Below are 10,881 nucleotides of genomic sequence, written 5' to 3' on the forward strand. Positions count from 1 at the left end.
GCTTTTTTCTTCCATAAATGCAGCAGGAATTGCTTTCAGAGCAAGAGCATTTGGTTGTATTTTGGGTGTCTGTTTTTTTTAAGTAGTTTTTTTTTTCTGTGTAAGAAAGCCATGCTTTCTAATAAGTTAAGCATACAGGGTAGGGGGGCGGGAAGAAATTCACTCTGCGATTCCCCAGAACATTCACTGTGTTATTAGCAAACAGTGAAGAGTTCCAAGATGACAGTAACAAGAACAGGGATCTGTAAGATCCATCCATTACATTTAATTTTATTTAACCTTGAGCATAACTAGTCAGGATGGTTTCTCTTGAAACAAAAGATGATTTATGTTTCTCTGACAAGTGCTACAGCTTGAGCTCCATGGAAAAGAGAAAGCAATGCAGTAAACATGAAGTGAAAATACATGTCCTGTAAGGTGTACAGACCTTTATGGTGGGAATGTACCTAGGAACTGGGCAATGCAGAACTTTATACAGGAGTGAGAAAGCCAAACAGTGCCAGAATATTGCTATTTATCATAACAATGTTAAGTAATTTGGATAAAAAAAGGTTTAGAGGAGAAAGAAGGCAGAAAATCTCTGTAGTGCAAGAAGGGACTTGCTTTTTCCCTACAGTACGCCTGACCTGCCCATTGCTCTGATACTGCCTCAAGGAAATGGGGAAGGGAGAGCCCCAGCCTGGCTTTCAGGAAGAGGATGAGGATGAGTGTGGATGGATGTGCGGTAGAGCCGGTTATTTGGTGCAGGATGGAAGGTGTGCATTGTGCACGTAACACCTCACTGCAGTTACAACCATGTCTAAGAACATTGATGTCTTCATACAACTATAGCCCCATTACATCGCCCTTTATGCTGCCCTTTTTTCTGTATATCAAATAGCAATTGATGATCGGTAAATAAAAAAAAAATCACCGAGTAATTCTGGACTACGAGGCTGCCTTTGGCATTTGCAATGAAAGTACATTAGAGCATAAACAGCTCTAAATGTCATGCTGAGCATGACATGAAGCTGGTTACAACATCAGTGAGGAAGTACAATTAAAGCAATAGTGCATGTCATGACTGCACCAGTCACAATAAAGGCTACGGGGGAGAGGGTGGTTCCCGTCCCCCAGGGCTGGCTGAATTAACAGCAAATACTTGTGTAACTACTTCATTGGAGATCCTGTGAGCTCTTGACAGGCTCAGCAAGTGAATTAATAGCATGATGCACGCAAGAGCGCCAGGAGGAAAAAGATGCTCAAACAAAACAAGCTGCACAAGAAAAAAGCTCCACACCAAAAGGTACAAGACACTACTCTTTTATCTACCAACTTACTCTTTTATTTGCCAACACGCCCTCTTACCCACATGCATTTGAATCAGTGTGTGTGAATGCCTGAAACTGCTCTTCTTCTAGATTGCAGCCTTATACTGGGAAAGCAAAATAACCTACTTTGTATACAGTAGGATCTGCTAGGCCAAAATCTGGTTCCAAGTCAGCAGCAGAGATCAAACTGGGTGCTCACAAGGCTGGAAGAAAAAAGCAAGTGATGGCAAAGAGGAGGATGGGGGGGAGGGCTTCAACTGTAGGGTACATCTTCCCCATGTAGAGCTTGGGGGTTCCGGCGAGGGGGTTCACATGAGCATGGAGCAGCTGCAACTGGTGGTAGCTTACCAAAGTATAGGCCAGGCTTTCCCTTGCCTTTAGCGTGGTTCTGTGTTGCTGTAACAGCTGCAAGTTCAGCAGACGTGCCTGAGCAGGACACTCAGGCCCTTTGGCAGGCGGGAGAAACCCCCATCTGACTTGATGCTTACCTCAGTTGTTTGCGATCACCTGTTGAGCCCAGGTCGGTTTCAGCCCTCCCGGAGACTAGGAATGAGACTGTTTGCTTTGTTAGAAAGCTCTGAAGTCACATCTCGATATAAATTCCTTCATTTGCAAAATCTCCCTCCCCAGGGAGTGAAACTGCAAGTGAAATCCAGGCCATTGCAAGGCTCGTGCTTCACCTGAATTCCCAGAAATGTTAAGCCTCCGTGAAGAGAAGGAGAATGTCCACACTGCAAGATCTGAAGGCTTCGTGTAAGATGTGAGAAGTCTTCACACTGATGTGAAGACTTGGGAATCTCTTGCTGAAGTATTTCCTGATGTCAAGAGGTCTGGTTCCTACAAGGAGTTGGTATGCATTGGGCTTTGATTGGAGCTTAGTGATGCACAAAACAAACAGAAAGGGAGTTATTTTCTGGACTTTTTAGGTAACTTTACTGGGCCAGTCACTCTGTGACCGTTTCATTTTTTAATAAAGCAAATTTATGTACATGTAGTTGTAGGCATGCTATTAGCTTTCCATTCCTGAACATGGCCATCTCACACACCTGGAAAGGAACCTGGTAAAAGAGTAGCTTTGCCCAGGGAAAGAGGAGGGGACAATCACTTTATTTTGTGATACATACACAGACTTTATTTTAAAAGCTGTACATATGTAATGGGTTGACCTTACTTAGCTGGGCACACAGTGCCCACCACGTCGCTCTCTCACTCCCCCTCCTCAGCAAGACAGTGAGAAAATGTGATGAAACAGCTCGTGGGCTGAGATAACGATGGGGAGATTGCTCATCAATTACCATAACAGGGAAAACAGACTCAGCTAGGGGAAGATTTATTCAATTTATTGCCAATTAATAACAGAGTAGGATAGTGAGAACTAAAAACAAAGATTAAAAACACCTTGCCCCCTCCCCATACCCCCACACTCACCTCACTCTTTCCAGGCTCAGCTTTACTCCTGGTCCTTTGACTTCCTCCCCCTGAGCAGCACAGGGCATGGGTGATGTGGACAATCCATGAAACTTTATCTCAAGCGCTCCTTCATCCTCATGTTTTCCTCCCATGAAGGAGTGCTTCCTGCAGGGGTTGCCGTCCTTCCTGAACTGAGCCTGCGGGGGCTGCCCACAGGCAGCAGCTCTTCAGGAACTGCTCCCACATGGCTCCGTACCACGGGGTCCATCCCCCAGGAGCAAACTGCTCCAGCACGGGTCCCCCACGGGCGGCAGCTCCCCCCAGGCCCCCTGCTCCTGCGTGGGCTCCTCTCCACGGGCTGCAGCTCCGGCCCGGGGCCTGCTCCTGCGGGGGCTCTCCATGGGCCGCAGCCTCCTCCAGGCCACATCCACCTGCTCCACCGGGGGCTCCTCCACGGGCTGCAGCGTGGAGATCTGCTCCGTGTGGGACCCATGGGCTGCAGGGGGACAGCCTGCTCCACCAGGGGCCTCTCCACAGGCCGTAGGGGATCTGCTGCTGTGTGCCTGGAGCACCTCCTGCCCTCCTGCTGCTCTGACCTTGGGGTGTGCAGGGCTGCTTCTCTCATTCCTCTCTCCCACTTGCTGTTGCACAGCAGTTTTCTTCCCCTTCCTTATATCCGCTGTCCTGCAGGCCCACCCAGCATTGCTCCCTGCCTCAGCTCTGGCCAGCAGCTGGTCCCTTTCGGAGCCAGATGGAGCTGTCTCTGCCCTGACATGTGGCAGCTTCTGGACTCTTTTTCACAGAAGCCACCTCTGTTCCCCCCCCAGCTACCAAAATCTTGCCATGTAAACCCAATACAGTATCTAGGCAAAATTTGTATCTTATTGGAGTCTGAACTTTGGTGCTTAAGTTTCCTCAGTGTCAAAGAGCAGATGACAATTGAAAGCTCTACAGGTTACATACCTTTCAGTAGCTGAAAGTCTGGAGACATCTCTGAGACGACCTCTTAACCTGTCAGATTCCTGAAGGTGTTCTGGTGACCCCAAAGGAAGCAAGAAACCATTCTGCCAGTGAATGAAGGTGAGAGTTGGCTGAGTGCTTTCACCACAGTGGCACTTGGCGGGCGGTGCATGGCAGTGAGCAGAGCTTTGCTTCCATCACCACTTTCATGGAGATTGCTCAATCTCCTCATACCTCACACAAGGGTGATCTTAGAGAAGTATAATGGTGGCCTACATAAAGTGGTTTGTCTGTTTACTACAGCATTAATAGTCTGCCTATTTTATGGGCCTATGCTTCCCATGGTCTGATTATGCCAAAGCAACGTTCTGGCATCTCTAGTATATAATCAGGGCACCCAAAATGCACAAACAAAAACAGTGGGAGACTAAAAGACAGCTCTTTTAAAGACACTGCTGCCATACCATGCGCATGGTAAGAGACCAGTGCTCGTCCCCAGGCACCTGAGTTCAGAAACCCAGGCTGACTGAGTGCTCCGAGAGCTGTGGCGTGTAAAAGGCACGTGTAAAAATGGCTCAAGAGGGTATGTTTTTATTATTTCCTTTGGAAGTTCATGCATATGGCCACAAGTCTTTGAATGGTGGCTGGCAGATCAAGTTCCTTTTTTAGATTTCGTCCCATTATTTTTAACCCTCACCCAGCACAGCTCCTGCTGGAGCCCTCAGGTCCACAGAGGCTGTTCACGTGGCACAAGCTGCCAGCACTGATCCTCTTCTCATTACTCAGCCAAGCTGACCAGATTCTGTGAAGTGTATTCTTCCAAAATACTGATTAAAGCAACCCAGGGTCCTACAACGCTGCACAAGTACCAGATTTCATTTGCTTGTGATTTAATAGCATGTCTTTCTCCTTTAGTAACGCTTCTGGCAATGCATGAATAAACTGAAGCAGTCTATTAAAAATTGCCTATGCAAACAAAAGCGAAAGATTACTTTCATTTTCGTGTAAAGGCAAATAAATCAAAAAACATAAATGCTCTTAGGATTGAGCATGGCAGATGTTTGATGGCTACGGTAAGAAATAGTCAATGTAAGTTTTCAGCCTGGGGACCTGTTCTTTCCAGTGCTCTAGGCACAAACCTATTCCCATTTGCAGAACACAGAGGACTCAAAGCGATGGCAAAAGTGAGGCGATGATACATCTTTACTTCTTACTTCCTCTGCAGCCCTTTGCGACGTTAATGAAGCAGCACCTCCAGGAAGTAAAATTTTAAAGATTTGTCCAACTTTAAAATATTAACCTGTCTGATTTGGGAAGTGGGTGTTTTCTGAAGAGTCAGTGAGGAGACTGGCGGATATCCATGCTGCTTATCCTCCTGTCAGAAACACCAAGGGCGTGCTGATTCTGTGGTTGCATGGAATCGCAGTTGTGCTCCTTCTAGAGCAGCAGTAACAGCCATGGGTCTGCAGCCACGGTTACCAGGACTGGGAAAATTGAATGCTGAAAAATCTGCAAAATAAAATAACCTGCACCCATTTTTTTGTCTGCTTTTTTTTTAATTATTTTTAATTCCAATCTGAGATGTTTTTGAAAACTCGAGGTTTGTGGTACTGAGGATTACGTGCTCTTTGTATTTCCTCTAGTTCTGTTTCTTCTTTGGAAAACAAATACTGGTTATCAAGACTGAGTGTAGTGCAAGTGTTTAACCTCTTCCTAAGTTGTAGCCGCGCTTAGTGTCTAACTATTCCTGATGTCACACCGCCTGTGTGATGCCTGGAGTGATCCACACCCTCCTTTCACAGAGAACAGCTCTTGCCCTTCCTGCAGATTACATCAGATGGAGGCGGGGAGGACTGCCTTACTTGTCCCACATTACTCACCTAGCAGCTGAACATCTGAGGGTCAGCCCCTCACCTAGGGACACTCAATGGCCAAAAAAAAAAGAGGGAGAGGAAGATAAAAAGCATGCCCATGAGGAAAGACATTTTAAGATGGAAAAGAGTTGCCCTTGGGCAAGTTTGTCTCTGATGTTCATAGCTGAGACTTAAATGAGTACCTTTGGTTAGGACAAGGCCAGGCCGGGTGATCGCCACCCCCAGGACAGCCACCAGCTGAGTGTCCCAAAAGAGGAATGGCCACACTTAATTGAAGCATGAGTCTTTCTGTTGGCAGTGCTTTTCTTAAAGGCTCGTCCATTCTGATGGGAGCAGGTAAGACCATTCCCATGAGGAGCAACTGCACCCAACTATCGCTTTGGTTTGCAGCAGCTCCTTTTTGGGAGCACACTGTGGGACTTGCAAAAACAGAACCAAAACACTGCCATTCCCTGGCAATACCTCTGAAAACATGTGCATATCCTGCGTCAAAAAACACACAGCCATCCGACTGCAAGGAGTCGTGTGGACAACATTACATTTTAATGACCAGCCCATGTGTTTCTGTTTCTGAGAGCGAGGCCTGTTTTGCCTCCAGATGCTGTTTGTCTTTGAGGATAATTCTCTTCAAACTGGCATTACATCTGCTAAAACAGAGCTAAAAGAGAGCAATTGGGGAAATAAGTCATGATTATTCACAAAGGCCAATTAAAAAAATGTTTTTAGTGGCTTAATTCTCCCTAAGTGAGCGTGGTTCTTGGATCCATGCTTTGTTTTGATTCTTACAGTATCTGCAGCTGCGTGAATCACTTGAACTGAAGCCCTGAGCTTTTGAAATACCAACTTTTCTTCAAGGGAGCAGAAAAATAGAGCAGGAATTTAAATGCAGCTGATTTAAATGAGCTGTTAAAAAAACTGCTTAAAAAGACTCATGTATTTTAACCTCTCAACTTGCGATTAAAAGGAAAACTGGCTTTTGGACAGGCTGTTTCAGTAAATACACAGGTCTTTAAAGCGAAACCTTATAATATTGCCAAACATGCACTTTGAGGCTGGGACAGGAAGGTTAGCGCAAGGAAATTTCTATTTTTCTTGAAGTATATCTTTTGTTTTTTTTACACAACAGAAAAAATGACATTGAAGCCTTATAGGTGCTGTGTAAGCCCAGATATGCACACACCAGGCAAGAACAAGCAGCCTACAGAGGACTATGGTGTAGGAAAACTTCAGTCTTCATTCCCTAGTGTAGGGTGCTGGTGGCACTTTCCCTGCTGTTGTGCTACTGACAAATTAAAAAGTAATTAATATTATTATAAGATTATTTCTCCCCCCCTATGCAGCACTGTAACAAACATTCTGAAATAAGCCCTGTTTACTCCTCGAGGAGCTGAGGTGCATGAAATGCAGTGCCATCTGTTTTCATCCCTTAAGAAATGCCATTACTAGCATAAAACAGAAGGAAAAAAACACGTTGGGGGCCCTGTTAATGTTGCCTCCTAGCCCTCTCCCCATGCCATGGTTTTCATGATGCTCGGAGCAGCGATAAACAGCTTACGGAAGGGGAAGCCACGCTGTGTAGGACAGATGGGATGCTAGCACTGCTGTGGGGCTGCCGCGGCACCACCACCAGCGCTGGTGGGACCAGAGGCTGCCTTTCTGCTTTATTTTCCTTTAACTGCACGTTGGTGTTGCTGTGGCCCCTACGGCAGCTGCGACTGCATGGATATAGGGGGCCCAGTACTCGTTCCTGCTTAATCATATGGTGATCGGCAATTACCCCAGTGCAAGGATATACAGAGGGGCGTCTGCCACTGTAGCATGGTGTTAAGGTAAGTTATTACACACATGTACGTACAGACAGCCATAAATACACATACAGATGTGTGTTATAGCATATAGGCATGGTGAGCACACTATACAGAGTGAATACAGGCAAGGGCAGCCTTATTTTGTAACCAGCAATGGTACTTCAGCTTGGAAAATGAACAAAGAGGTAATTAATCAGACCTTTGCTTTTTTCACTGAATGTTTGCTTTACTCCAATAGTTGGCAGGCTTTATTAATAGGCTTTATTAAAAGCTCAGTCCTTCCATGCCTTCAATTAAAGACTGAGAAGCCCCTTAGGCAGCAAAGGGAAACCTTCAGCAGAAACTGAGAAAACAAACTCCACAGCCCAAGCAGCTATTTCAAGGGCCAAAACCACATTTTCTAAGAGGTGTGAAAGCATGAAGTCTCAGCAGGCAGGAGCAGGGTGGCAGGTATTTGTAAGCGTGGACAGAGGAGAGGAGCAAACACAAGCCCTGGCTGGCCAGTAGCCAGAAACAACAAAAGGAAAGAACTTGCAAAGGTAGAAACAGAGAACTGGGGCACACCAGGCTTGGTATTTGGCAGAGGAAGACATGTTCTTCTGCCTGCCGCTCACCCTGCAGCAGCTGTGGTGACAGTGGTTTGCCAAAAGTTGAGGTATATGTAGAATCAAAACTGTATGCTTTGTTTTCCTCTTTTTAAACATCATATTTGTATAACTGGCTATATTCTTTCAAAATTAAGCTGTTACAGTGTCACAAGCCTGCTGTATTCAAAATAATTAATTCCCCATAGTGTAATTTCCCCCAGAAAGAAAAAAAAAATGGCATTGCCAAATAAGTGTCTGAAAGCAAAGAGCTGAAGGTATAAGGTATTTATGCAAACCCCTGGGCTTTTTTTTTTTCCTGTGCTCTGGGAGCTTGTAAATAGTGTAACTCCACCCTGACACACAGTGGGTAACAAATCAGTTCCTGAATAGTCCCCGATCCATGCACACCCCCTCACTGAACCACTGCTGGACGTGGGAAGAGCAGTGGGACAGGTAAGCCTTTGTAAAGGAAACCTCGGAGCCCTCTTTTTTCCTCCATTTTTCCTAGACAGGCTCATCACTGCAGTGTGTCATCTTTCTCTAAATGGCAAACCACAGTTGATTTTCAGCTAGATTGTAGCAGGGGGGAGTATTTTATCTGAGTCACCCGAGCCATCTGTTTCAGACAAATATTTTAGTGAATGATTCCTCTTCTTATCATTAGACAATTTCTTTATGCTCATGTTTAAGGATGAATTATGTGACAAAAAGGAAGGGTGATCCCTGACCAGCTCACTCACCCTCCTTCCATGAACCTTAACCCCTGTACCTCATCTGCAATATTTGGAGTTCTTCAAAATATTCAGTTCTTCAAATATTAAAGTGGTCCATGGTCAGCTTTTCAACATAGGCAATAAATAGGGGGCTGTTGGCATGGGTCTGCATTTCTGTAGTTCTGATTTCACGCACAACCCCTGTAATGCCACTTTAATGGAGTCACTGTATTTATCACAGCTCAAATTCCACCTTCATGCCTTAATTTTAGCACTATCAATTATTAACCCCAAGAAGGTGAGCTGTAGGAAGAAACAGGGCTTGCGCCCTGAGAAGGAAAGGCCTGTGCTGGACATTTTCTACTCGACCTGCTCTCCTCCCAGGAAGGACACTGAGTACTCCAAGCTCCCATTTGGAGCAGCAGCAGCCCCAGTGAAAACCCAGCCTGCCCAGGGCCACAGCACGTCCCTGTGGGTACACTGCCTGCCAGTGGGGTTTTGGGGAGAGGCGGAGGCAGGAAGCCCAGCCACAACACTCCTGACATGGCCCCATCCATCCCCACCCAGGGCAGGCAAGAAACTGGGGGCTCCAGACAATGAGCAGGCTTGGAAAGGACATAGCACTAGCACATGTCGGAATTCAAGACGTTTATTGAATGGCCATGTTTTAAAGTGCCTTGACTCTTTTTAAAGACCAGCAAGTGGAATAGCCTTTCTTTAAAGGCAGGCAGTAGAAGCAAAACATATGAGCTGGGTCTGAAGGGTGTAGACAAGGGCTGATGTGCATATGCGCATTATGTGCCCCTTCATAAAAAGTCCACACAGCTAAATCTCCTTTCATAACTAAAGGAAGGCAGCACAAGCACAGCACATGTGCAGAGCCCTCCACACTTTCTGCTGCTCCAAGAAAGAACCTCAGGTCTGCAGAAGGGAAGAAAGGACAAAATATCATACCGAAACTAGCTGTTAGTTTTGAATTTCCTCCTCAAGATCACCCGACCAAAAAGCTTGGGGTCAAACCTTCAGAATCAAACAGATTTATCAGTCTGGACGAGATTTGGCAGCAGAACATCCTCTCTAGGCGGGGGTGGGAAGGAGATCAAGCAAGATCTGGTCTTAGAGCTGGAAAAATTAGAAATTTCCCATCCAAAGGGATTGCAGGTACTTATAGTATTTGCATTTGGTTTCCCCTTCCCTGATTACATCTGAATAAAAAGGAATTTCTGCAAGTTTCATAAGTGTCCCTGGTATTCAGTTGTACTGCAAACCCCCTCCTACTGCCATGGCACTTCAAACCACCAGAGTGGGCCAAATTGGAGTGGCTGAAGTTCTCATCACCTGCTCTCATCTTGCCTGCTCTGGTGAGAAAAACCTCCACCTGTGGGCAGTTTGAACTGATGTCCCTTGGTGTACTGACAAAGGGATTTGGGGATATTTCAGCTATTAAATCTCCTGGTGTGCGACCAGGAGAAAAGCACACTAGATATCAACTGCCTGTAGCAAAGAAAACTCTAAAAAGTTTTAGGAGTGAAACATTTCAGTGGCAAAAATCCTTTTTTATCTAGATAAAGAGAAATAAAAGCAGGAAGGGTGGAACACACTGTGGTTAAGGTTTTACATCCATGAGCTCTGCTGCCACTTAGGATTCTTCATTGTACCTTGCAGTTTCAGGCTTCTAATTAAAAGCACAGGTCCTTTAGCCAAGTAATTAAGTGCTAGACCAAGCATGCCCTCAGACCTGTCTAGATGAATAATAGGAAGCTGATGAGCTGCAGTAAGGAGGAGGAGGAGGATTTCTGCTCCAAATGGCAAACGGCTTGCACTGCCTAGCTTTTTTTTTTTTTAATGTAATTTTAAAATCCGAGGCTATCAAAGCCACTAGGTGAGCAAAACCAGAGCTTCTCTTCAGCTCTCAAAATACCAGCAAGCTGATTGCTTTGCCCAGGACAAATCCAACACAACACAGCATCTGCACACCAGGTGTAAATGCCGAGCACCCGCTCGTGCAGCAAGCTCGTCTGAAATTGCTGGTGGTGCTGGGGTCGCTGTCGGGGGCTGCACTGCAGGGCATGCAGCTCCTTGTAACACCTGCCTGCAGTACGGGCTTACATCCCAGCAGCATCTGCTTCCACAGCCATCAAAGTGGCAGCAAACAAGCTCCTGCTGTCAGCACCGATCTTTTGCCAGCAAGGCAATGTGCACCATCAATCATAAATATG

Source organism: Anser cygnoides, chromosome 1, assembly GCF_040182565.1.
Source record: "Anser cygnoides isolate HZ-2024a breed goose chromosome 1, Taihu_goose_T2T_genome, whole genome shotgun sequence".
NCBI classification, from domain to species: Eukaryota; Metazoa; Chordata; class Aves; order Anseriformes; family Anatidae; genus Anser; species Anser cygnoides.